The sequence below is a fragment of the Erinaceus europaeus genome, chromosome 1 (genome assembly GCF_950295315.1).
Source record: "Erinaceus europaeus chromosome 1, mEriEur2.1, whole genome shotgun sequence".
In the NCBI taxonomy this organism is placed as follows: Eukaryota; Metazoa; Chordata; class Mammalia; order Eulipotyphla; family Erinaceidae; genus Erinaceus; species Erinaceus europaeus.
Window position 1 is genome coordinate 18,767,962 of NC_080162.1, and position 27,241 is coordinate 18,795,202.

Sequence of the window (27,241 nt, forward strand, 5' to 3'; positions counted from 1 at the left end):
GCCTTCCCCTCCTCTCTCCATTTCTCTCTGTCCTATCCAACAACTACAACAACAATAGCTACAGCAATAAAACAATAAGGTCAACAAAAGGGAATAAATAAATATTTAAAAAATAAATAAATAAAACTTGGGTCACACTTCCCACCCTTTAAGAACAATATAGAAATTGCTTCTCTGGCTTCCTGACATATTGTGACATGGGGAGGTCTACCAATTTCTCCCTTAAATATCCAAGTAATTGAGTCTTCATTTATCCTCAAAGTTCAGGAAACTACTAAAAATGTCTCTCAGTAACCATTACTCAGTATGAATTTTCCATGAGACATTATTCTTGGAGTTTAGGAATCAGAATAATTCTTATTTATTACAGTATACATTTTTTGTAGGATATAGTATGCTTTCCTAGAAGACACATACATACACATGTACATTTATATACCCTATCTCTCTTTTCATTACTGTTTATTGTCATGCTACCCTTCTTGACATATGCTATCTTTTCTTATTTCTTATAGTTATTTATTGTTGTTGTTATTAATGTCATCATTGTTGGATAGGACAGAAATGGAGAGAAATGGAGAGAGAAGGGGAAGACAGAGAGAAATGGAGAGAGAAGGGGAAGACAGAGAGGGGGAGAGAAAGATAAGACACCTGAAGACCTGCTTCACCGCCTGTGAAGTGACTCCCCTGCAGGTGGGGAGCCAGGGGCTCGAACCGGGATCCTTACGCCGGTCCTTGCGCTTTGTGCCACATGCACTTAACCCGCTGCACTAACGGCCAACTCCCAAAATAAACTTTTTCTAAGGTCTGGGAGAACTCTGGTGGCTATTTTGGGGAGGTGGGAGGGCAGGAACACAGAACTTCAGTGGTAGGTATGGTAGGTATGGTATGGAACTATGCCCCGTAATCTTAAATCTGGAAATCCACTATTAATCACAAATTTTTATTATAGTCCTATTATATATCATTTAATAAATATTTGATTGGATGTGCATACAAAACTTTCTTTAAGTTACCGATGTGTGAGAATATGAATGTAAAATGTGTTTGGAGTTCAGCAAAAGGAAGTGATTTGTTTCAGATCACAAACTGATTTGTCAATAGAGTCAGGTCTCAAAGTCAAGATTTCTCTGTAGACATTACCCATGAGATATTACTATTTCAATTTACATAGTTTTAAAATAATCTCAGCAGTAATCTATGACTACTGTCATGACTACTATCTCCCCACATTTCCCAACTGATCTCCATACTCTACCTTTAAATTTTATGCATTTGTTTATTAAGGTGTGAGTTACTCTTCTATTCTTGGCTAATTGATGTAAGTATCATAAAAACAGCCATGCTTGAGATTAAATGTGGTTTATGAAATAAGAACACCACTTGTTCAATTTGCTTTAAATATCTCACCTCTAATGCACTTAACAATGTAATTATGCCATTACCAATACAACTGCTTTACTTTAGTATGTCAAGTAATTGTACGTTAGACATATCAAGGTCACTTTCTCTTACAACTCACTTCCAAATTACTTGATGATAAAAAGCCTGATAGCAAAAGGAGTGAATGGACAGGTTTATAGTGCTCTGTATTATAGTAGTTTAACAAAGCTAAATGGTGAGGTCACCTCAGTCTAGGTCAGTCCTAGTAAATGAAGCAAATAACTAAAAACAGAGTAGTGATGGTGGTGGTGGTGGAGGTAACAGAATGTGTACTTAAAAGATTTTTGAAAGGGGAAAAACTAAAGTATATATCATTTTGCTAGCAAATATTATTCAGAAGTAACTTTATGAGAGTAAACAGTTCTGCAAAATAAGTATTCAGTGTTCTTATTATCTTAAATGGTTTTCTTATGCCTAGAGGCAAGAGGATGTTGTAACTTTTCCCGATTGTAAGGTTATGTGTGGTTCATCTCTGTTCATTTATAGGACCCAAGACCTCTACAAGTCAACCTCTACAAGTTTCAAACAACCAAAATTTAATTGGAAACAATTCAAGGACAGAGGGTAGATAGCATAATGGTTATGCAAAGAGACTTTCATGTCTGAGGCTTCAAAGTCCCAGGTTCTATCCCCTGTACCACATTAAACCAGAGCTGATCAGTGCTCTAGTAAAAAAAAAAAAAAAAAAAAAAGAGTAAATTAAAAAGAAACTACTCAACAAATATTTCATAAATCTTGTTATTTTTTTTTCCCATCCACTTATTGGGCACATGGAAAATCAATTAAAATGAAAGAAAAAATTTATGTTTGTCATCAATTTTGTTCAGAGTATGGAACTGGTTGATAACCTACCCACTAGAGTGCATAGCTTACCATGCATAAGGACACAAGTGACTTCAAGCCCTGTGTCCCAATATAGGTGTATATAGATGGGGGGTATAAGGTCTGGTTGCTGGAGAAAGGGACCTGATAGAAAAAGTAAGGCCATGAATATTAAGCAGGGCTTCATGGGTCCTGAGAGAGTGGGGGTGGTGGCATGAAGTCGCGCCCAGGGTCAGGGGAGGGAGATTCTTTTAAAATATATATATTATTTATAAAATGCAAATATTGACAATATTCTTTTTTATTTTTTATTTATAAAAAGGAAACATTAACTAAACCATAGGATAAGAGGGGTACAACTCCACACAACTCCCACAACCAGAACTCCATATGCTATCCCCTCCCCAGATAAGCTTTCCTATTCTTTAGTCTTCTGGGAGTATGGACCCAACCTCATTGTGTGCCAGTCCCTGTTCCTGCGACAGATTTGTTGTGGATTAATTTCCACAAGATTAGTTTACAGGGGAGGCAGGACAGTATTGTTTTACTGCTCATGACACTTCCCCCCTTCCTCACCTCACTTACAGAAGCCAGACCTCCCACCTTCTGCATCCCACAATGACCTTGGGACCCACCTGGAAGCTAGCCTGGCAATTGTGGGATGCAGAAGGTGGAAGATCTGGCTTCTGTAATTGCTTCCTGGCTGAACATGGGTGTTGACAGATCAATCCATACTCCCAGCCTGACAAGATTCATATAGGTGAGGAGAATAAGGAAGTCAGGTGAGAGTTCAGTGGGTGGGTCTGCTAGCCTCAGGCACACACATTCCATGGATGGACTGGTCCCCTCTCCACCCCCAAGCATTCCAGAGATGGACTGATTTTGCCAGGTTCCACATTTTTCTGTCTGAATGTTTTTAGCCTCAGGTGTCTTCAAAGGTCAGGCCCTCCCAGACCTATCTAGGGGGAAGTGTCATGAGCAGTAAAACAGTACTGTTCTGCCTCCCCTCTCAGACTCTCTCCCTGCTTCTCTGTCATTCATTCATTATCTTTAAAAAAAAGTCTGCCAGAAGTGAAGGAATTCATGGAGTCCCTGAAATAATCCTGGTGGAAAATAAAATTGTAATTTTTTCACAGAAATAATGTAATAAACACTAAAATTGAAGTTTAAATAAATCCAAAACAGGATAAACAATGGCATAGGAGACAAAGAAAAAAAAGAAAAAAAAAAGGTGGGGTAGTGGGGGCTCAAAGGGGGTTGGACACACTTGAATAGCAGTATGCTGCTTTGCCAAGTGCATGACCCACGTTACAACCTGCCCTCCACCACACTGAAAGAAGCTGTGGACCTATGGCTTCTCACTCTCCCTGCCTCTCAGCTTCTAAAAATGAATGAGTGAGTGAATGAATGAATAAATAACCTAAGGAATAAAAGCGTGCTAATGTGACTTGGAGCATGATGTGACTAAGGTTAAAAAAAAAATGTGGTTTAGCTTTGACTAGTAGCAAAAGACAGTTTTGATTAACTGGTGGAAGTAAAAAACGTAAATGACCAAAAATTAAAAAGAAAAAAAGAATACACAAAAGGAAACCACTCACATAGAATTGTACCTCTTAAACATACAACAACCATGCTAAACATAGCAAGATCTGCTGTAAAATTGTGGCAGAAACTGCACATTACCAATTAATTTTAAAACTTCACTCTCCTGACTGAGTGGTAAATATGAATCATGATCAAAGTAAGGTAAGGAAATTTTCATAATGATTTAACATAGTTCTCTGTGGTACATGAAACCAGTTAGAGCTTTAGTCATGGCTTTTTAAAAAATAAACTTAGGAGCTATATAAATCTTTAGGAATTGCTGTTCAATTTGAATAAACATATGTCATCAAAAATTAAATGTATTCAGACTAAAAAAGTGTAGAGGACAACAGAAATGGCGAATAAACTATGCTTATGGCAATGAATTTAGTAACATTACAGAATACAAAATCAATATTATAAAAAAAAAGTTTACAAATATATGTCAGTCACAATAATTTAACTCAGATTAAATAATTTCATTAAGTAGAGATTTAAAGACAAAAATTTCAAGGAGAGATAAATTATGTTTTTTTTTAAATATCTGTTTATGTATTCCCTTTTGCTGCCCTTGTTGTTTTATTGTTGTAGTTACTGATGTCATTGTTGAATAGGACAGAGAGAAATGGAGAGAGAGAGGGAAGACAGAGAGGGGGAGAGAAAGAAAGACAGACACCTGCAGACCTGCTTCACCACCTGTGAAGCAACCCCCCCTGCAGGTGGGGAGCCGAGGGCTTGAACTGTGATCCTTGCGCTTTGCGCTGCCTGCACTTAACCCACTGCACTACAGCCTGACTCCCAGAGATAAACTATGTTTAAGGAGAGAACTACTCAATTGTCGGGCTAGTGTGGGGGTGCTTCTTTCCCGGGTGTGTGCTCTCTGGGTTGGAGAGAACTCGACCAAAGCCAGCCTGGGTTGCTACTCACTCAGCGACGCGGGAGAGAGACTCTGGGACTCTGGCAGTGTGGTAGTGCAAAAGGATCTATTGATCAGAGAGCCAATGCTTTTATAGGATAAAACCGGAAGTGGCAAGTCAGAAACAGAAATGGCTAGGGAAGGGGGTAGAGAAAGGCAAATAATGATGGGAAGATGGAAGCTTCCTTAGCAACTGTTGAGAGGGTTTTAGCTGGTGGGATTAATGTTACCCTGCAGGCAGGGCAGCTCTAGAGGTAGAAAGAAGATAGATCAATGGCAGTGTGTGTGTGTGTGGGGGGGGGGGGGCTGGCTTAATGCCTGACACCAATGTTTTAGGGTATCAATTCTACAAAGTGGAGTTATTTATCTAATTCAATTCAAACACAATTTAATTTTAACTTTTGTAGAAATAGATCAGTGGATTCTAATACTTTTATGGAAGAAAAAAGGACTTAGAACAGTCAAGTAAAATGTTGTGCAGTAAATATGCAGTGAAATAAAAATAAAAAGTCTAAAGCATCACTATTAAATAAGTTACAAAAGATAGAGATCCTCTTGGCTGTGTGAAGAATAGAGTAAGACCATCCTCTATGAAAAGTTTTCTTCATGACTTTCCACATGTCCTGAAGAACTTCAGGAAAGAAGAGTCAGATAGCACAGGTCACTGTAAATCCTAGTAAGTCGACAGGCTTTACTGCACATCCTCTACAAATAGTTTTAGAACTCCCCCCAGATTTATTATTATTACTTATATTTTCTCTATATAAAGAGTTTTAGAATTTTCCCCAGATTATTATTATTATTTGAGGCCTGGTAGTGGCACACCTGGTTAGGTGCAAATGTTACAATGTACAAAGACCCAGGTTCAAGACCCTGGTCCCCACCTGCAAGGGGAAAGCTTTGCAAGTGGTGAAGCAGTGTTGCAGGTGTCTCTCTCTGTATCTCTCTCTCTCTCTCTACATATATACATATATATGTATATATATATGTATATGTATGTATATATATGTATATATACATCACCCTGTCCCCCCTCAATTTATGCCTGTTACTTCTTATAGTGATAATAAAATTATTATTATTAAACAAGTGTATTTTCTAATACAAGAGATTGACGCCAATAGCTCTGAACATCTTTCATTTCTATCATTTTGCATACCTGGAAGAAGGCCTTATCCTAACAGGAAAGTAGATAGTCCTCAATTTAAAAAGACATGGAGAAAGGATCAATAAGAATTCTAAACTTTGTCTTTGTACTGTCTTCAGTATCTATAAAGAAGATCAAAGTCAATAAGCACCCATTTCAGATTCATTGATCTTCTTCGAAAGAAACTCAGCCAAAGAAACAGCATAATGCTTCTATAAGACCCCATGTTTAATTCCAGCACCACAGAAAGCGAGAGTTGAGCAGACTGGTCATTTGGATAGTGCACTTGCTTTGTCATTGGCACAACCATATAGATGCCCATCACACAGAAGGAAGCTTTGGTGCTATGTATTTCTTTTTGTCTCCTTGTTTCTTTTTTTTAGCTTTTTTAAAAAAATGTTTGTATTATATTTATTGATTGATTGATTGATTGATTGGAGACAGCCAGAAGTTGAGAAGGAGGGAGGTAATAGAGAGGGAGAGAGATACCTCCAACATTGCTTCACCACTCACAAGCTTTCCCCCTGCAGGTGGGGGAATAGGGTTCAAACCCAGGTCCATGTGCATTGTAACGTGTGCTCAACCAGGTGCACCATCACTCAACCCCTGTCTATCTTTCTATCTGGAAAATTAGGCCTGGTGTAGTGAAGACCCAGTGAAAACAAACAAAAAGAAACTCAGAAAAAAATTATTGTAATATTAATTAATATTTGGAATTTTTATAACATAATATGCAATTAAACATATTAGGCTACAAGACTAACATATCTGGGTTTTATGATTCTGCTGCATACTATAAATTCAGGCAAAGTGGGACTCAACATTATGTGACTAATGTAATTCACAGATAAGAAGTTTGTCTAGATGCTTTCTAAGTTTATACTGAAATATCATTCAAAGTCTAAAACTCGGGGTCTGTATGAGTTTTCTACTCCTGACTTAACAAAACAATAACAAAAGTCAATGGTTCAAAACAATATAAATATACTACATGGAATTTTAGAGTCCAGAAGTCCCAAATTAACTTCAATAGGATGTTAAGGTTGTCAACAAGACTGTGTTTCCCCCAGAAGCTCTAAGGGAAGGTTTATCTGCTTTTCCCATCTCCTGGAGACTTCCTATAGCCTTTGGCTCATGACTCTTTCTTCAGAGCCAGCACTGTAATTGCAGTATCTTCAAAGCTTCCTCTGGGGCTCACTCACTCATGTATTCTCTCTCTCCTCTCCCTCTATCTTTCCCTACCCCCCCCCCACTTCAATCACAGATTTTGCAGCTTCTATTATTACATGTACTCTAATGACTCTGACTTTCTTGCCTCCTCATAAGGCTCCTTGTAATCGCATCGTTGAGTCCACTTGAGTAACCCCATGTAGCTTTTCTACCTAAAGATCCTTAATCACCTCTGCAGTCTCTTATGACATATAAGGTTACCTAGCTGCAGATACTGGTGATCAGGATGTGATTATATCTGGAACACTAATTTTAGCTTACTACAGGATCACATCAGATATTGCTCAAATTGTTTCTTAGTTATTAGTTTTTTAGACTTTCAAAGAAAGGTAATAACAACAAACATATCCAGGTGTGTGGTAACCAGCAAAGATGTCATTGGAAAAAACAGAAACTCAGTTTATAGATCTGCATATGGCTCAGATTCTGGTAAACTACCAGAAGGGCTTTCAAAATCAATTATGCATTCCATTCAACATCATCCATGTTGTATATACTATTTGGGCTTCTTCAAAAGTTCAAAACAATGTTAATGAATAAAAAATTAGTTCTTTTATACATTTGAGTTATTAAGTATGAAATTCAAGAAGTGTTTTTCTGTTATTATTGAAGGTCGTTACCAAAAGGAATTTTAGAAATGCTCTCAGTGATGGAAGAATATTTGCATAGAGTTTATCAAGGCAAGTTTCAGATAAAATACTTACTCTGCTATTTAAAATTTATTACATTATTGCTTTGAAATTATTTGACGGCTTTATAAGGATATAAACACTTAAAACACCTCTGCCTTCAACTAAAAAAATAAAGCTCTTTTTAAAAGGCAAATATACAAATGTTTTACCTCTCCTTATCTAAATGAAAAAGTATTTCTCTTACAAGTGCAGTCACTTGAAATATGGTAATAGAGTGAGTTCTAATGTCAAAAAAAATGCAAATTTTTGTCTGTAACAATGTATCTATGTTTTACTGAAAGATGAAACAGTATTTAATTTCTGCTGTCTGTAATATTACTTAGAAAAGTTCAATGTCTGCGCCAGTGTGGCACACTTGGTAGAGTGCACACATTCCCATACAGGAGGATACAGGTTGAAGCACACACAGGTATACACACACCTGTAGCAGGAAAGCTTCAGGAGTGGCAGAACAATGATGGAGGTGTCTCTCCCCTTTTTGTACCTCTTAATTCACATCAAAGAAAGAAAAAGTAAGTAATGGTCTCTGAGAGGAGTTGTTAGGCAGGCAGGCACTGAGCCCAGGTGATAACACTGGTAACAAAATAAGTAAGTAAACAAAACATAAATATTTAGTTTCTGATTTTTTTAAATCTCTATGCACTATTTCACTCCAATGTAGCTATTTCTCAACTCTATAGATTGAAATACTTTCTAAACTACTCATATTACTGTAACTAAAAGTTATTATTCCTAGTTGTATTTTGAAAATCCAAGCAAGTTATAACGCCTGTTAACAGATGTTCTCTAATTTCATTCAAATATCAATGACCATATGGCAACCTAGATTTGAGAACAAGTTTGTGACTATAAATGAGTTAATACAGTTTAAACATTACATAAATACACAGTTCATATTGCTATCTAAAGAGCTAACTGGTTTCATTAAACGTTATTTACAAGAAAATACAAAATAATACAAAAGTGATTTTTAAGTATGTACTATGGAAAACGGTCTTCAAATTTACTAACTGAAGGTATTTAAGATGTTGCCTTCACATATTTCTTAGATAACAATGCCTTAAAATAACACCCAAGAAAGTGTAATCTGATTCTTTATGTGCAAAGGAAAGGGGTTTACAACTGAGGAGGTATCCCCATTCTCTATATAATTTCTTTCACTTTGAGCAACTGCTAAAGAATTAGTGTAGGGGGTCCAGCGGTAGCACAGCGAGTTAAGCGCACATGGCACGAAGCACAAAGACCTGCATAAGGATCCTGGTTCCAGCCCTGGCTCGCCACCTGCAGGGGATCGCTTCACAAGTGGTGAAGCAGGTCTGCATGTGTCTATCTTTCTTTCCCCCTGTGTCTTCCCCTGCCCTATCGATTTCTCTCTGTCCTGTCCAACAACAATAATAACAACAACAACAAGGATAAAACAAGGGCAACAAAAGGGAAAAAATAGCCTCCAGGAGCAGTGGATTCCTGGTGCAGGCACTGAGCCCCAGAAAAACCCTGGAGGCAAAAAAAGGATTAATATATTAATTACTGTTCATCATTAATTTTCACGTAAAACAAAATCTATCAGATTATGAGCTGTTAAAATGATTGATTGATACAAGGAGAGATATATGAATTTTTTCAATAAAAGAATTAAAAAACCCTAAAATTAAAAAACAACTGTTTCCCTCAAACATTGTTTTCACTGTGAATAAATGTAATTTAAGACCACATTAAAATAGTGAAAATAAAAATGAGGGTTCCAATAACTTTACAGATCTAAACTGGGAAGAATTAATTCTGGCTCTCAGAATATGAATGATGGGAAAGTATCTTCTTAACTAAATCATAAATAATTTCAAAAGACTCAGTCAAATTAAAATTTCCTTGAGAGCAGAATTTTTCCCTTCCACTTTTATTTATTTATTTATTTATTTATTTATTTATTTATTCATTGTCTGAGGGTTATTGCTGGGGCTCAGGGGGAGAGAAAGATATACAGACACCTGCAGATCTGCTTCACCACCTGTGAAGCGACTCCCCTGCAGGTGGGGATCTGGGGAGCTTGAACCAGGATCCTTCCACAGGTGCTTGCGCTTTGTGCCACGTGCGCTTAACCCACTGCGCTACCACCAGTCCTCCCTATTATGCCAATTTTAAAGATAAAGAAACTGAGGCACAATAGGTTAATTGACTACCCAAATATCTTAAGGGTCTCAACCCCTGTAGCCTACTTCTGGAGTTTAGAAAAGCAACTCAACTTTTTTACTATTTAACAATAAAAGCATGCTGACATATTTATAGACCTGAAAAGAAACCATTGCTTCTTCAGTATCATCAACAGAATGCTGTACCAGAAAGTGCATTATTGCAATGACAGTGTGTTTTGTTATTTTTTTACCCAATCTTTTTTAAACTACCTCACCACTGCCATTGTTGAAACACAAAAAGGATTCTATGGTAACTCTTTTATAAAGGCTGAAATTTCTTCACATAGTATTAACAATGTTAACAATATAACTTACACTCTACCACAATAACCTTGTCTCCTACCATTTAACTCACATGTACTTCAGTCTAATTAAAAAAAACAATTTATTTGCAAATCTGTGTTCACTACTTGATTGACTATGTTGACACATCTCTTAGCAATGTCATTTCTCTTGACATTCTTACTGCTCAAATTTCCTCCCTCCTATCTGCACTAGGAAACCTTGGAAAGTCCAGGTGGTATATCATTTATTCATGAAGCCTTCATTAAACCCATATGGTATGAGTTCTTCCTCCATTTCCAAGGTGTCACAGCTCAGTGTGTGTGTGTGTGTGTGTGTGTGTGTGTGTGTGTGTCTGTGTGTGTGTCTGTGTTATTATCTTTATTTATTTATTGGATAGAGACAGTCAGAAATCAAGAAGGAAGGGGAAATAGGCAGAAAGATACAATGACACTTACAGCAAAGCTTTTCCCCCAGAGGTGGGTTCTGGAGCCTTGAGCCTGGGTCCTTCTGCATTGTAACGTGCACTCAACCAGGTGTGCCACCACCCAGCTCCAAGTCACAGCTTCTTGTTACTGTTATCTGATGCTCACCTATATTGGACTACTCATGAATAGTTTCCTTCCTACAATGTCTTATCACTGAAAGTAAGGAAAATTTTATATATATATGGAATAGTATTCTGCATATACTGCCCACTAGGGACAGAGACAGACTGGGAGTATGGATCAACCTACCAATGCCAATGTTCAGCGGGGAAGCAATTACAGAAGCTGGACCTTCCACCTTCTGCACCCCATAATGACCCTGGGTCCATACTCCCAGAGAGATAAAGAATAGGAAAGCTATCAGGGGAGGGGATGGGATACAGAGTTCTGGTGGTGGGAATGGGAATTGTGTGGCACTGTATCCCTCTTATCATATGGTTATTGTCAGTGTTTCATATATATGTTTTTACTATACAGGTTTCCTTTGCTATTGAAGAACAGAATTACCCCTTTAGTCTGATTTGATAGCTTATGTTGAGGAGCTTCTGAGAAGGCTACTACTAGTCACTACATAGAAAAATGTTAACACCCCTATTCCCGAGTATTAAATGAACAAATCAAAGTGTTCTCTCTGTCTCTCCTGACCCCTATCTTCTCTTTCAATCTCTATTAAAAAGGGGGTGAAAGAAAGAGAGAAAGAAAGAAAGAAAGAAAAGAGGAAGGAAGAAAGAAAGTAGGAAAGAAGGAAGGAAGGGAGGGAGAAAGGGAGGGAAAGAGGGAGCTGGGCGGTGGTGCACCAGGTTAAGCACACATAGTATGAAGCTCAAGGGCCCGGTGCAAGCATCCTGGTTGGAGCCACCGGCTCCCTACCTTCAAGGGAGTTGCTTCACAAGTGATGAAGCAGGTCTGCAAGTGTCTATCTTTCTCTCTTCCTATCTCCCCTCTCAATTTATCTCCGTAATATCAAAAAAAAAATTGGGAAAAAAATGGTAACAGGAGCAGTGGATTTACAGAGATAACCCTGGAGAAAAAAAAAACAGTGGGGGGGGGGCAGAAAATGAAAGGAAAGGAAAAAAGAAGGATCAAGAAAGAGGTAGCCACCATAAAGGTGGCATGGTGCAGGCACTGAGCCCAATGATAAATATTTATTAAATATTAGATATTTAATAAAATAGAGGTAAATTTTGCAATGTTAAAGAGAAGATGCAAAATTTGATTAAAGATCCTAAGAGAGATGTGGAATGATAACTCATCAGGTAGAGTGAATGTCTCGCCATCCCTGTGACCCATGTTTGCACCCTGGGACCACACGCAAGATGCTATGGCACTGGGGGCCAAAAAAAAAAAAAAAGACTAGTACCAGAGCAAACTGTGTTGTTCAGATCTCACTCTCTTTTTCTTTCTGAATGAAAAACTTTGATTTGGAGCTGTGAAATTGTTCATAAACAAGATCCTGATTCTATAAAATAGATATTGAAAGAGTAAGGCTACCTGAAAGAAGATCACAGGGTCAGAAGATTTAGGTACAAATCAAGTGCAAAGACCTCAAGAACTAGGATGTTTAAACTTAAGCAGGAAATATAAACAAAAAAAGTCTTTAGATATAAGTGGTTGTCAAAATTTATAATATGCCTTTTTTAATATCAATTCACCAATGAAGTTACTTAGAAAACTTGTGTCCATTACAGTACCCAGGTACCCATAGTTGTAAAATGAAACAAACAAAAAACATTTTAAATTAGTCAGTCCATAACTTTCAAAGAAATACTTGTCATGTGACAGAGATAAGTAATTACTTTAAAAAAATTCTTCATCTTTTAGCTGGAGAAAACCCTGTAGATGTAGCAATGAACAAAATTTGAAGTAACACTAATGGAAGTTGAACTCAGTAGAAAGTGTCACCAGCAATTTTTAGAATGGCAAAATGACAAGTCTTTATGACTAATGAGGTGTGGGTGACATGAAGGATAGAGAAGTCAAGAATAACCACCAGTTGTTTAACTTGCAGAATTATATGCAAAAAAATAGTTAGCAAGTTCAGTTTAGGACAAATTGAGGCATACTGGTGAGCCATGACTATCTGGTATTTGAAAATTTCCCAGAAAAACCAGAGAATTCACTGTTAAAATAAAGCCTCAGCAAATTCCAGGAATACTAACATTTAAATGACTAGAAGAGTTCCTGATAAAGGAGAGTGAAATGAATGAAGAAGAAAGTTTTCATAGAAACCATAAGGTATTGCAGGTTACTCTTTCTCATTAAATAACGTTGGAAATATAAGAGAGAGAGAGGAGAGAGAAGAGAGGAGAGAATAGAAAAAAAAAAAGATGTTTCATTTATTTATTTATTTTTACCATAACATACATTTAGTTTCAGTAGCAATATTTGGTTGCCCTGTTATTGAATTTCAGAAATTAAAACTGAATCCCCTAAGAATATATATATAATCATTGATGATTAACCACCTTTAAAATTCAAATGTAACCACTGCATCATGCTCTTTAACATTTTAACTTACTAAAGCAAACCACTACATACCTATTAATATCATTTCCTGAAGTGAAAAGCAACAGTGCTACAAATTAAATGAAAATATTTACTACAGAAAGATGAAAATGTGTTCTGGAATGTGAGATACCAGCTGCAGTGTGAGAGGTGGTTCAGTGAATGGAGCACAGAGCTTGCAAATGTAAGATCAGGGGTTAATTCTATTGTATATGAAGAAGTAGAGTAGAACAGGTCTTTACCTATGCACTTCTCTCTCTCTCTCTTTCTCTCAGAAAACAAAATCATAAATCCTTTTAAATATCATTTAAAGAATAAAGAAAAGAAATGTCTAGTTTACACACAGCCTTTTAAGAAAATGCGGTTACTATATAGTTTTATCAATGACATTTAAGTAGTTTTAGAAAACCAACTGAAGGCCTGTTGTATGCTTTACATTGGTTTGGTCTAGCTCTCCCCCCACCAGAAAAATTGGTTTGGCCCCTGCTAGTTTCGCAGGCCACTTGTCCCCGCCCCATGGGAGCCCCTACAGAGTTCCAGAGTTCTTGGCGCCGCGAGGAGAAGGATGCAAGAGAGTTCTGTGTGGTGGTTAGTTTAAGGGACTGTCTCTGCCGCCAGAGGAGAAACACAGGAGAGCACATGTTTGCCCGCTCATGAATAAAGATATACAGCTTCCCCTTCCCAGCCCAGCCTGTGTCCCCGAGTCTGTCTCTGTCTACCACCGCGACGCTATCCCGGCCAGCTGGAGCCCCCGAACCTTTACAACAAAGACCAATGATTTTAGGATCATATACATCTATATAAATGTCAAGTTTCATGTTTTTTAATTTTATTTATTTTCCCTTTTGGTGTCCTTATATTTTTTTATTGTTGTTGTAGTTATTATTGTTGTTGCTATTGATGTTGTTGTTGTTAAATAGGACAGAGAGAAATGGAGAGAGGAGGGGAAGGCAGAGTGGGGTAGAGAAAGACAGCTGCAGACCTGCTTCACTGCCTGTGAAGCGACTCCCCTGTAGGTGGGGAGCCGGGGGCTCAAATCAGGATCCTTCCACAGGTCCTTGTGCTTCGCATCACGTTCGCTTAACCCCTTAACCCTCTGTGCTGCTGCCGGACTCCCAGGTTGTGTGTTGTTTATAAAAGATAGGTTACCAAGTATTTGTCAACCTAGAAACACTTATGAAATGTATCTGTAATATCCTAATTGAAGACAATGTTTGTCCTAATATATTGACAGGTTTTCAATATCAATTCAAAATATTTCTCCTTATAATCTTTAAGGTAAATGCACAAAATTAAAACATCAATGTGTGTCTTTATACAACATGCTATAGTATAGTAATACATATAAATTTAGTAGAAAAAAGCAAATTGCTTATAAAATTCCAAGTACCTTTTAGCATGAATCTGAAATGGTCTTTTTAAAAGACCTAAAATTATACACAAATATTACATATGCTACTAAGAGTTAAAATTCAAAATTTAGAAAATTATAGGTTTAAAAATATTTAAGTTTTATGTCAGCAGATGTGTTCTTTATCTCTAAAGTATTTTTACTTGTCCTTTGCTCTACAATACCATGTGAACAAAAACATCAAAGTGAGATTGTCATCAAGCCATAAATTATAACATTCCTATACTTGGCATTACAAGCAAAATTACAACTTCAAAAATTATAACTAGAAGAAAATTACAGGTTATATCAAATATAGCAGATGTATAGATAAGTGTAGCAGATGTTTAAAATCCTGAATACCATACCTTATGGAATTATATTTTCATATAACATAAAGGCTGAAACAGGTTATTCTTTCTAAGAAGACGTTCTGTGTGTCAGACAGGTTCTAGCTTTTAGGGGGAAGAAGGTAGATAGATAGCATAATGATTATACAAGAGACTCTCATGTCTGAGGCTCCAAAATCCCAAGTCCCAATACCACCATAAGCCAGAGAGCTGAGTAGTGCTCTGGTAAAAACGAAAAACAAAGAAACAAAAAAAAAAAAAAGAGAGAGAGAGAGAAAGAAAAAAAAAGAAAGAAAAACTTGGTCTTATAAGTATACTTGAGTGTTCAGAACTGCAAAGGAAATACAACAATTAACATAAAGATGTAACTAAGTAATTATTCTTCTATTCACATGGGAGATGCATAAAGAATATTAATGATATAAATCATGTTTGTCATCCCCAGTGCTTCATTGCTCCTTACCAATGTTTTCAGATACAGAGAGGCAGAGAGAACAGAGAAGAAGGGAGGGCAGACTAAATCAAAGCACTAAAGTTTCCTCCTTGTGGTGGGTTCCTGCTTGGACTTGAGTGTTGCCAATTGCAAAGTGGGTGCACTGTTCAAGTAAGTTACATTTTCTGACCCTAGGGTTGTTATATGTGTTTATTGTGTTTCTAAAAACAATAGTCAACTCACCGTCATAAAAGGAATAACAACCAGAAGTTACAAACGAACAACCAGTAAAGAAACCAGAAAAAATTTAAAATTATGCTAGAAAACTAGTAACCATGAGAAAACTAAATAAGTTAGATTGAGGAATTTCTAGAAAAATAAACCTGTAAAATCTATAGAGGTGAGAGTTAGTGCAGTGCTTAAAAAAAAGTGTGCTGAAGTGGTTCTCTGGCTTCTTACTGTTTCTCTCAATCTTTATCAATTTCTCTCTAATACAGAAAACTATTATGAAATAAAATTGAAAACAGTTATTGGCTTACATATTTAAAAGATTCAGTTTGTGTTTTGAAAAACTTTGAGACATACAATTGATTTTCCCCCTCTCATATTAATTAACTAGTGATTTATATGTCTACATTTTGCTAGGAGTGTACATAAACACCATTCCCACCACCAAAAGACTGTGACCCATCCTTCCCGCCCACTCCCTCCCCCCACTGGCCCAGGAAACTGCATGTCTACCCCTCACCACAGGGCTTTTACTTTGGTGCCCTACTTACAATTTGGTCAGGTCCTGCTTTTAGTTTCCCTTTCAGATCTTCTTTCTCAACTTCTGTTGATGAGTGGGATCATCCCATACTCATCTTTATCTTTCTGACTTAGCTCACTTAACATAATTCCTTCTAGTTCTGTCCAAGATGGGTCAGAGAAGGTGGGTTCATTGTTCTTGATAGCTGCATAGTATTCCATTGTGTATATATACCACAGCTTTCTCAGCAACTCATCTGTTGTTGGGCACCTGGGTTGCTTCCAGGTTTTAGCTATTATGAATTGTGCTGCTATGAACATAGGAGTACACACCTCTTTTTGGTTGGGTGTTATGGAGTCCTTGGGGTATAACCCCAGGAGAGGAATTACTGGATCATATGGAAGGTCCATGTCTAGCCTTCTGAGAGTTTTCCAGACTGTTCAAATACAAATTTTTACTTTTTTAAAATATTGATAAATGAAGACTGACAGGGGAAAAATGTGTGAGAAAGGGAAACATCTGAAAAATTGTTTCACCACTCCTGAAGCTTCCCCCCTCAAGGTGGGGACAAGAGGCTGGAGTCCACATCCTTGCACTCTGTAATGTGTGTGCTCTACAGGGCGCATCATCACCTGACCCCTTTATGTAAATTAATTTATCTAGAAGCATTATAGACCGATTTAAATACCTTTTACTTCAATCTAAGTATCTACGACCTAGAACCCTTTAAGAGAGCCAACTTACTGCAATGCTGTAAAACACATTAGCACTCCAGGTAGTTGCCAGTGTCTCACAAAAGTCATCTTGTTCTCTGTGTGCTGGTTAAATTTAAGGTCAGTGACACTCCATGCTCATTCATCATTTTTTAAAGTAGTATAATGGGTTCAGCAATCACTCTAACAGTGCTTGTTATTCTAAAAATGAGAATGTTAAACAAAGGGAATAAAGTTTCAGTGGATTTTTTTTCAAGTTCTAAGGACAAAGGTACTCTATGATCCTGACTTTTTATTTTCTTTGCCACCCTCTCTTTTTGCATTTTACTGATGAGTTAATGACTGACAGTAGAGTTATTGATACACAGTATAATTTCTCACCTTTCTTCCATGATAAGTGAAATTGACATCTTCTTAATCTTAAACCCTTTTTAGGATTTCAAATAGTATATTTTAATATGTCAATCACGAATCATTTCCTCATGTCATGCTATGTATGGAACAACTAGCTTGTGACTGTATGATAGAATATGAGTAAACTGGTAGAGTGATTTTAGTTTCCCAGTTGATAAAGGGGACCACTACACATGTCAAAACATTTTGGATGAAAAAATCCTACTTGACATCATAAATTTGATTTTAAAGTACTATAAAAATGACCAACAAGAATGCTCTCTACTGCTTCTTCTCCTTCTGGCATTTATTTTCTTTGTATCCGATCCCTCCAATTGTATGATTTCTTCTGAAAGAAAACATGATTTTTTTCCCTTTGGGAATTAACAAAATATATCTGTAAAACAATATATACTTTTGGTATTATTAAGATATTGATAGAGATGAAATCAAGAGCACTGAGAAATTTCTGTAGATGCATTGATGAGGAGCAATGATGACTAACCAAATATTATAAAAGAAAGTAAATCATGAAACATAAACTTAAAAGTAGAAGCTACACCCATTGTATTCTTTAAAATTTTCATGAAACACTAACTGAAAAGCAAACACCAGTTCAGTGTAGCCAGAATTCATTGGACAAACTTATACTAAAGATCAAAAGATGAGAAGGCCTACCATAAGTCTTCAAGTAGATTACAATCATTCTGAAGACCTAAATCTATTAAGTCACTAATAACTATACAATAGAAGCATTTTATATATTCTTAGATTTAGAAATATTTAATAGAAAAGGCAAATCTTTAAAAAGCAATGAAAAGGATTAGAATGTTATTGATGCTAGAAATTAATGTTAATTAAGTCGTGAAGATTTTCAAAGTGTTTTAGCTGAGTGAGCAGAAGTAATAGAAAAATGACACTACACAATTATTAAGTCCAATAAGGACTGTGGAGGTTAGTGAAAATATCTTCCTTATTCTTGGTCATGTTCAGCCAGAGCAAATAGCACAAATGTGAACAAACTTGTTAAAAGAAAATACTTACTTAAGAGATGATAAGCTAGCAATTGAATCTGAAAACTGCAATGGCATTATGACAGAGTTAAGACTCCCCAAACAAGGGGCATTTATATTATCTGTGTTGTCATTTTAAATGATAGAAACTTGATGGATTCTAAAAGTCATCTGAAAAAAAAATCTGAGAGAAAAGAAAGAAAAAAAGAAAGGAAGGAAGGAAGGAAAAAATAAGGGATTTTTTTTTACAAACTTTAGAATCCTTAAATATGCATTTAAAAATAAACCTAGATATTGGAGGACAATTTCAAAGACTATTGCAATATGTAGATGGAAAGCAATGAGAGTCTGAACCAAGGCAGAAAGCTCTTGTGATGAAGAGTTAAAGAATGATGTTCGGAGGTAGCATGAACAGAATTATCAGTTGGTTATGAAACATGAAGAAAAGAAAGAATTTGAGAGTTTCCGAGCGCTACCTAGCAGTCATGTCTGGTCTCCCGCACTTCCCACTGCCCCTACTCCCCTTGGCCCTGGCCAGGACAGCAGGCCCAGCATCCTGCCATCTCTGGCCAAGTCCTCGTGGCTAATTGGCGGCTAATCCGCGGGCTGATGGACGGGGACGTGAACGAGGAGGGTGTCCAGAGGGCGCTGGATTTCGTGCTCAGGGAGTACAACAAGGTGAGCAAAGAGGCCTACACCAGCCGCGCGGTTGCCCACAAGCAGTTCACGGCTGGGCTGAACTACTTCTTGGATGTGGAGTTTGGTCGGACCACATGTACCAAGTCCCCTCCCAACCTGACTGACTGCCCTTTCTAAGAACCAGCCTCAGCTGAAGAAGAGAACCATCTGCTCCTTCCTACACCGTGCCCTGGATGGGCTCCATCTCCATGGTGAGGTCCAGCTGCCAGGATGAGCTACGTTCTTGCCGGAACAGGCTGGGCCTTGCTGACCAGCTCCTTTCCTGTCTCTTCTCCCTGAACACCCCCCCAGAGGTATTAAACCAAAGATGGGTGACCCCTTTCCTAACAGAGCTCCCCCCAGTACACAGCTAAGTGGCTCTAACTTGTTTCCGGTTTCCATCACTTTCCAAATGCCTAGATGCAAAGTGCCCTTGTCCTCTAGCCAGCCCTCTCTCCCTCAATAAAAACTAGCATTGGCTCTTAAAAAAAGAAGAAAAAGATGAAGAAGAAAAGAAAGAATTTTACATCCAAGTTTATAACTTGGGAAAACAGTAATTTCACTGAGAACTAAAGAGAATGTCATGTGATTTAAATTACAATTTTTTTTTTGCCAAGTCCTGCACATACATGGGTAGTTAAGTCTGGGGACTCAGAAAAGACTCTTGAAATCATCAAATAAATAAATAAGGTATAGTTATAACTTAGAAGTAGATCAAGTAGTTTGAACAAGAATAGGTATGGTAGGAAAGGTGAAATACCTCGCACTAGGAAAGACACAGTATTATGATGCATTGGATCGACCTTCTCCTGGTGCATCCTGTGCGTACCCATTCATTGGGGAAACTGAGGATCCTTCCTAGCCGACTGAATCCACATGGATCCCAGTCACTTTCAAAGCCAGCAACAAGCAGCTCCTGACAGCTTTCAACCTGACGCTGTTGACTGGCTACGGAAGAAGGGCAAACGCTAGAAGAAGATGATGATAGCTGGAAGGAGAAAAGATGACTGATTGCCAAAGAAACATCAGGGAAAGTGGGGAAGATAAGAATCAGAAAAACATCAAAAGAAAAGGGGAAAAGGAAGTCAGTAGATTTGTTTATCATGAATGCAAAGAATGAGGACTGAAATGTTTTGGATTAAAAAATCAAGACATCTATGTACATTACCACTAGTCAGACAACAAATAGCAGTTAAGAACTTTAGTTATAATTGGAATGTGAGGATAGTCAGTAGACAAAGGGGAAAGGACAGGAGGACCTGACTGTTCTCATGCACACATTTGATGGTGTTAAAAAGGTCATAAAAAGGAATCAAAGTCGAAACCAAGTAATCAGGTGCCAGTCCTTGAGGCATTAGAAATTGTTGGAAGGCGGTGGCACAGTGGGTTAAGCGCATGTGGCACAAAGTGCAAGGACCAGTGTAAGGACCCGGTTCAAGCCCCCCGGCTCCCCACCTGCAGGGAAGTCACTTCACAGGCGGTGAAGCAGGTCTGCAGGTGTCTATCTTTCTCTCCCCCTCTCTGTCTTCCCCTCCTCTCTCTATTTCTCTCTGTCCTATCCAACAACGAACAACGTCAGCAATGGCAGTAATAATAACCACAACGAGACTACAACAACAATGGCAACAAAAAGGGGAAAAGTGGCCTCCAGGAGTGGTGGATTCATGGTGTAGGCACCGAGCCCAGCAATAACCCTGGAGGAAAAAAAAAAGAAAAGAAATTGTTGGAAGAACACAGAAGTTACAATTTAAACCAGCAGCTAACAATCAATGGTGGTAGGCATCAGGAAGTCAAAGAATGCATATGTAAAGTGCTTGTGGGCAGGAGGGTTGGCGATTTAAGAATTTCACACCTCCAGGCTCTTTTTTGGTTTGGTTTGGTTTGGTTTGGTTTTTGCTTCTGCACTGCCGTCTTCTCCCCTTATTCCTATATCAAGGGAAGTGTGCCAAGGATGCTAGATATTGCAGTATCATGCAGGTGACGAGTGGTGTAAGCAAGTTAAATTCACTACATTAGGCTGGTAAAATAGCTCACTTGGATAATGTGCCGCTTTGCAGTGTGTGTGTGTGTGTGTGTGTGTGTGTGTGTGTGTGTGTGTGTGTGAGACCCAGGTTCAAGTCTGACCCCAGAGCCTTGAAGGAAGCTTCAGTAGTCTAGTCTCTTTCACTCTCTGCCTCTCTCCTACTTTGTTCCTATCTTAAGAAAAAAAAAAAAAGGATATTTCATCATTCATGAAGTCTCTGACTACTAGAAATTTATTTCCTCTGCTCAATAGCAAAATCATAAAACCACAGTAACCATGGTCAGTAACCAAAAAACATGCCATTGAAATCCTTTTTTGTGTCCCATATAGAGAAACAGTCTAAGGAAAAAAAAAAATCTTAAGGTTCTAGATTTTCTTTGTCATCAGAATGTCAACATTTCTTCCTATTTCTTCTGACATTAGGGCTTATTTGAATGATTTTTCTTCTTAACCTAATAATGTAGCACCTCTGGATCTCACATCTTTCATCTGTCTCACTGACGTGCTATTGTTCTGTCTTCCTTTCTTCTTCTTTTTTTTTTAAGAACAGTTAGCACTAGTTCTAACAGTGATCCCTACCTTTTGCTATTTAACTGCCTCAAAAGAGTCATTCGGTTTTTAAGTCCTCTCATCAATCAGTCTCTGTGTACTTTGTCTTTTCTGACAGCTTTCAGTCAATGCTACAGGGTTTTTATGCATGCCAACAGTTAATTGTGGTATATTGGAGACTACGCTCTCTCTTTAGTTCTAATATCAAAAATTCTGACTTAAAGGCAATTACATAATTGAAGGTTTTAATGTAAATGAATCTAATAAAAAATATTCCCCTTTGTTTAAAATACTGAGTATCTGGAGCCTATGTATTCTCCAAATTTTGAAAGCAGTTCAAAGATGTGAAAGACAATGATTTTAAATCTCTGACCTATGACATTTAGTCTTAGATTTTAAAAAAAGAGAGAGAGAGAAAGAAAAAAAAGTAATCTTTATAAAATAGAAAAACTGCACAGGGGTTCTCTGAATGTGAGGAAGCGGAGTTTCTTTTGTGTCTTACAAAGAGTTTTGGCCAAATGTCCTGTGCAGGCACTCTGTTCTTCTGTTTATTGGGTTTATGTGCCTATAGCTATGCCAAGTATAAACATTTTAACAGTATACATAATTTTTTTTGCCTCCAGGGTTATTGCTGGGGCTCAGTGCCTACACCATGAATCCACTGCTCCTGGAAGCCATCCCCCCCTTTTTGTTGCCCTTGTTATTGTAGCCTTGTTGTGGTTTTTATTGTTGTTGATGTCGTTCATTGTTGGACAGGACAGAGAGAACTGGAGAGAGGAGGGGAAGACAGAGAGGAGGAAAGAAAGACAGACACCTGCAGACCTGCTTCACTGCCTGTGAAGTGACTTCCCTGCAGGTGGGGAGCCGGGGGCTCGAACCGGGATCCCTGCACTTTGCGCCACTTGTGCTTAACCCGCTGCGCTACAGCCTGATCCCGCAGTATACATAAATTTAAGGTCATGCATAATTCAATGCTCTCTTTCCTAGTATGTAAACCACTCTGTGTCAGACTTGTTATGTCTAATTCTAATAATTATATTAGATTCTATGTTTACTCTGTAGCTCCTGAACTTACTCCAAGGACATAGGCATAGTTCAGGGGTATCAGATAAAGTCTCTGCTAGACTGAAGGCCCTTTAGATTCATATCTATGTTTACCCTGTTATAGTCAGAACAGAGCTGAAGGCTGGAGAGAGAACTCCAGAATTTCTGACATATTTGGTTCCAGTAAGTGATCAGGCATTATAAACCGCAGGGTCCCAACATCTGTGTGTGTGTGTGTGTGTGTGTGTGTGTGTGTGTGTGTGTGTGTGTGTGCACCTGTATGTGTTTTATGCCATCAGGATTATTGCTGAGACTTGGGGCTTTCACAACTCTACCAAGTAAAAGCTTCCATCCTTTTATTTTAAATAGAGGGTGAGAAAACACAGAAAGAGAAAGGGAGAGAAAGAGAAACAGAAAGGAATGACATTACAGCACTTCTCCACAGCTCTTGAAAGTTCCTCTCTGCAGGTGCTCCCACTTAATGACCAGAGAATTAGACGTAGGTCCTAGCAGTTGGTTAAATATGCACTGTAAGGTAAGCCACTTCGTGGCTCCCTAAAATGTTACTTTTAATTCATAAACAGAAGACAGCATATGTGGTTTACATAACTAATCCTAAGGGGAGCAACAATTATTTGATGATAAGCTATACTACATAGTTGTTTTGCTGCGATTTACAAATTAATAGAGGATTTTTTAATTCTTTAATTTTCTTCTTATAGAATTTTAAAATAATCTAATATTATGACATGCAATTGCAAAGTAGCCTTAGCATTTATAATCTAATAAAAATAGGAATACACCAATTGAACATGGGATGCCTAAAAGTAAAATACTGTGACAGAAGGATCATATTTGATGTTATCTGGAAAGTTTCCCAGATCCTACACTCAGCTTATGTCAGAGTATTCATTATGAGAAGTGATGGCTGTCTCCCCGGCCTAAAGTCAGGCATTGTTGTTTTTTCATTGGCTCAGCTTGTATTACATTAAATTTATGAAATGAAAATAAAAGCTATAACATTTTCTGTTTTTAATGACTTGCACATTTTTTCAGAGAACTCAAGAATGATATCAAGCAATAACAACTATTTTGTTTAGTAAAAAAAAAACACACGAGTCAGCACAGAACAGTAGGAAAATCTTGTTCCTTGGAATCAACAAAATAATGGTTCTGAATCTCAGCAACCTCAGCTCTTGGACTTTCTAGTTTGTTTATTGTTTCTTGTGTTGATTTCGTCATTGTCACATGGACTGCACAACTCTGAATTTTTAGATAAAGACAAAGAAACACAGGGAAAGGGGGGTGAATATCACAGCTAGGCACTAAACTGAATTTTGTGCATGACAAAGCAAGTGCATTATGCAGGTGAACTATCTTGTTGGCTTTGCTTTTTAGTTTTATGACCTCGAATAAGATTCTTATTTTGTTGATGCCTCTATTTCCTCATTGGTCAAAAAGAAAAAAAATAGCTATATCAGATAGAAGAGAAATGAAATTGGCATTTTATTTATATTAAGGCACAGTGTATAGTATAGTAGACAACCAATAAATGTAATTCGTTTGTTTGTTTGCCTGAAAAGTTATCACTGGGGCTCGGTGCCAGTACTACAAATCCACCACTCCTAACAGTCATTTTTTCCCCATTATTTAAAAATTATTGGATAAGACAGAGAGAAATTGAAAGAGGAGAGGGAGAGAGAGAAATAAATACCTGCAAACCTGCTTCACTGTTTGTGAAGCTTTCCCGCTACAGGTGGGGAGCCAGGGTCTCAAACTCTGATCCTTGCACGGGTCCTTACCCTTAGTACTGGGTGCACCACTGCCCAGGCTCCTTAATTTGTTCTTCTCATATTCCCAGTAGATTAATTCTCATCCCTTAGATACAAAGTATCAAACTAAGCAAGTATTAAATACTACTACATATGATGTAAAATAGTTAACTCTTAACTCTACTTAGACACATACAAAACATGGTATTTATTTCCTGAACTGTGATCTTTTTTGTGTATTTTTTTAACCATTCTACCAACATTCATTCAACTACAAAGTAGAAAAGAACCTTTAGTACATTTCTTTTAAAAGAAAATTATTTACTTATCAGATAGAGACAGAGACGAGAGAAGGGGGCGATAGAAACACACACACACACACACACACACACACACACACACACACACACACACAGAGCTGTAGCACTGTTTCACCTCTCATGAAGCTTCCCCCTTGCAGGTGGGAACTGGTAGTATAGACCTGGGTCATGGGGCACAGTATGTTAACACGGGTGCTCAACCCCTGTGTCATTTTCTTAGTCTGAATTTTTTTTCAGTTCTACAATCACTTTGTTGAGGAAATGTTTATTTACACTTACTCTACAATATTTTTTGCATCATTTTCTCTTTAATTTACTATATGTATTACGTGATTCTCATCTCAGAACTTTGCTGCTACCATAAATTTAATGACAGATTTTAAAATTTCAGCATACCAGGAAAAATAACCGCATCTTTAATTTCTTTTTTTGACTTTTTTTTATTAAATGGGTTAATGCATTACAGTGTAGTCGTTGTCACCTGCACATACTTTCATTATGCACCCAGCCCCCACAGTTCTCTTCCACCTTTCCCTAGCTACCCCTAACCCCAGCCCCAGAGTTTCTTGCTTTGATACAGCACACTATACCCAGCTCACGTTTCCCTTTGTTTTATTCCTCCCTGTTCCTAATTATTAGGCCCCACTTATAAGTGCGATCATTCAGTATTCATCCTTCTTTTTGGCTTATCTCACTTAACATGATGGTTTTTTCTAATTTCACCCAAGATGATACAAAGGAGATGACTTCATCATTTTATTTATTTTTTTTTAATTTTTTTATTTAAGAAAGGATTAATTAACAAAACCATAGGGTAGGAGGGGTACAACTCCACACAATTCCACCACCCAATCTCCATATCCCACCCCCTCCCCTGATAGCTTTCCTATTCTCTATCCCTCTGGGAGCATGGACCCACGGTCATTGAGGACTTCATCATTTTAAACTGCTGAGTAGTAGAGTATTTCATTCTGTATAAATATCAGTTTGAAAATAACTGACTTTTTTCTTAATGTGTTCAGGACATACTAAACCACTTTATTTCCTTGCCACCAAAGCTTCATTGTATCTGTGTGCCTGCATGCTTTCACTGCTTCCTGTGGACTTTTTTTTTTCCCATATAGATAGATGGCAAAAGGCAGAGAAATAGAGGGAGACAAGGACAGAGAGCAGAAAAGACTTTATACCAATGCTTCATGTCTCAAGAAGCTTCCTCTTTGCATAGTGCCCATATGTGGCGGCTTGGGGCTCAAACACAGGACCTTGTGCATGATAAAGTACGCTCTCCGGGCAGAAAAAGGGGAAATTATGTATAAATGTATTCAGATAGTTGTAGAGATGATAGTTAATCCATGTCTGCAGCCTCAGGAGAACTGTGTTGGCTTGCAATGATGAAGGAATTGGGGATTCAGGACTCTAGTGGTGGAAACAGTGTGGAATTATATCCCTGTTGACATGTAATTTTGCAAATCAATATTAAATAATTAACAATATTTTTTAAAAAAACAGAAAAAAAGTGTGCTTTCTACAGGTGAGTCAGTTTTCGACCCCAGCACACAGTTATTACTAGCAGAGTAATTGGCCTGGAGATTTCCAGTACTTAGGACTTCTAATTTAGCCTTATTTCAAGGTCATTCTGTGTCAGCAGATACCACTACAATCTCTTTATAGAAACACAGGAATAAAATAAGAAGAATATAAATGTCCTTCACTCCATCAGTAAATATCTTTTGCTATTAACATCAACCATTGGCTTGTATACATTTATAGCCATTACCATCCTAATAAAACCTCAGAAAATTAATTTTAGTTATAGCAAAAAAGATTGAAAACATTATTCCAGAGACATTATACACTGGGAATGGGAGAAGGCAAATGCACAGTCTAAGCATTATGTTTCCATTATACTTCAATTTAGAATCCTTTCTTGAATAATCAGAAGCGGGGACTCAGATCCTGGCAGGGCTTGTGGTTCAGTGTATGCAAAGGAGACTGAGGTGGGGGGCAGAGCCAAGGATTTAAAAAGTAACTGAACAGAAGCATCAATCTATTGGTAGTTTCCTTAAAAACTATTAGAGAAGAGTAGAAATAGATTCCACACATAATAGATAAAGTGGATGTGACAGAGAATCATTGATTCAAAACTATGACACACTCACAACTCATTTAATCTTGCTGAGTTTCAGTTATCCAAGGTGTATGATTATTAAAGTAATTGTTTCAGTCTTATTGGGGTCACTATAAAGATTAAATATATTTACAAAGTTTAGCATAACATCTGGCCTAAGTGATCTTACTAAGCTCTCTTATTAATTACTAAATGTCAGTAAATGTTAGCTAATGTTATCAGGTTCACTGGAGCTTTTAATACTACCTCTTCAATGGATAGGACATAAGATCTTAAAAGCAATTTGGGCTCTGTCATCAAGATCTTTGCTATCAGTGTCTTAGATGAAATGAAACAAGAGCTTAGAGATATATAAGGGAGAAACAATTACATTGGGATTAAGGATACAG

General features: G+C 37.5%; 2 protein-coding genes and 1 pseudogene across 3 annotated transcripts in view; 2 read left to right on the plus strand and 1 right to left on the minus strand.

The window, feature by feature from the left end:
- LOC132542095 (uncharacterized) overlaps nt 1–19,443 on the plus strand; it is an 87,605-nt pseudogene extending 68,162 nt beyond the window's left edge.
- Nucleotides 1–27,241, minus strand: part of CTNNA3 (catenin alpha 3) — a 1,573,756-nt gene that overhangs the window by 1,058,560 nt on the left and 487,955 nt on the right. The gene's annotated exons all lie outside the window — the stretch shown is intronic.
- Nucleotides 1–27,241, plus strand: part of LRRTM3 (leucine rich repeat transmembrane neuronal 3) — a 219,837-nt gene that overhangs the window by 80,212 nt on the left and 112,384 nt on the right. The gene's annotated exons all lie outside the window — the stretch shown is intronic.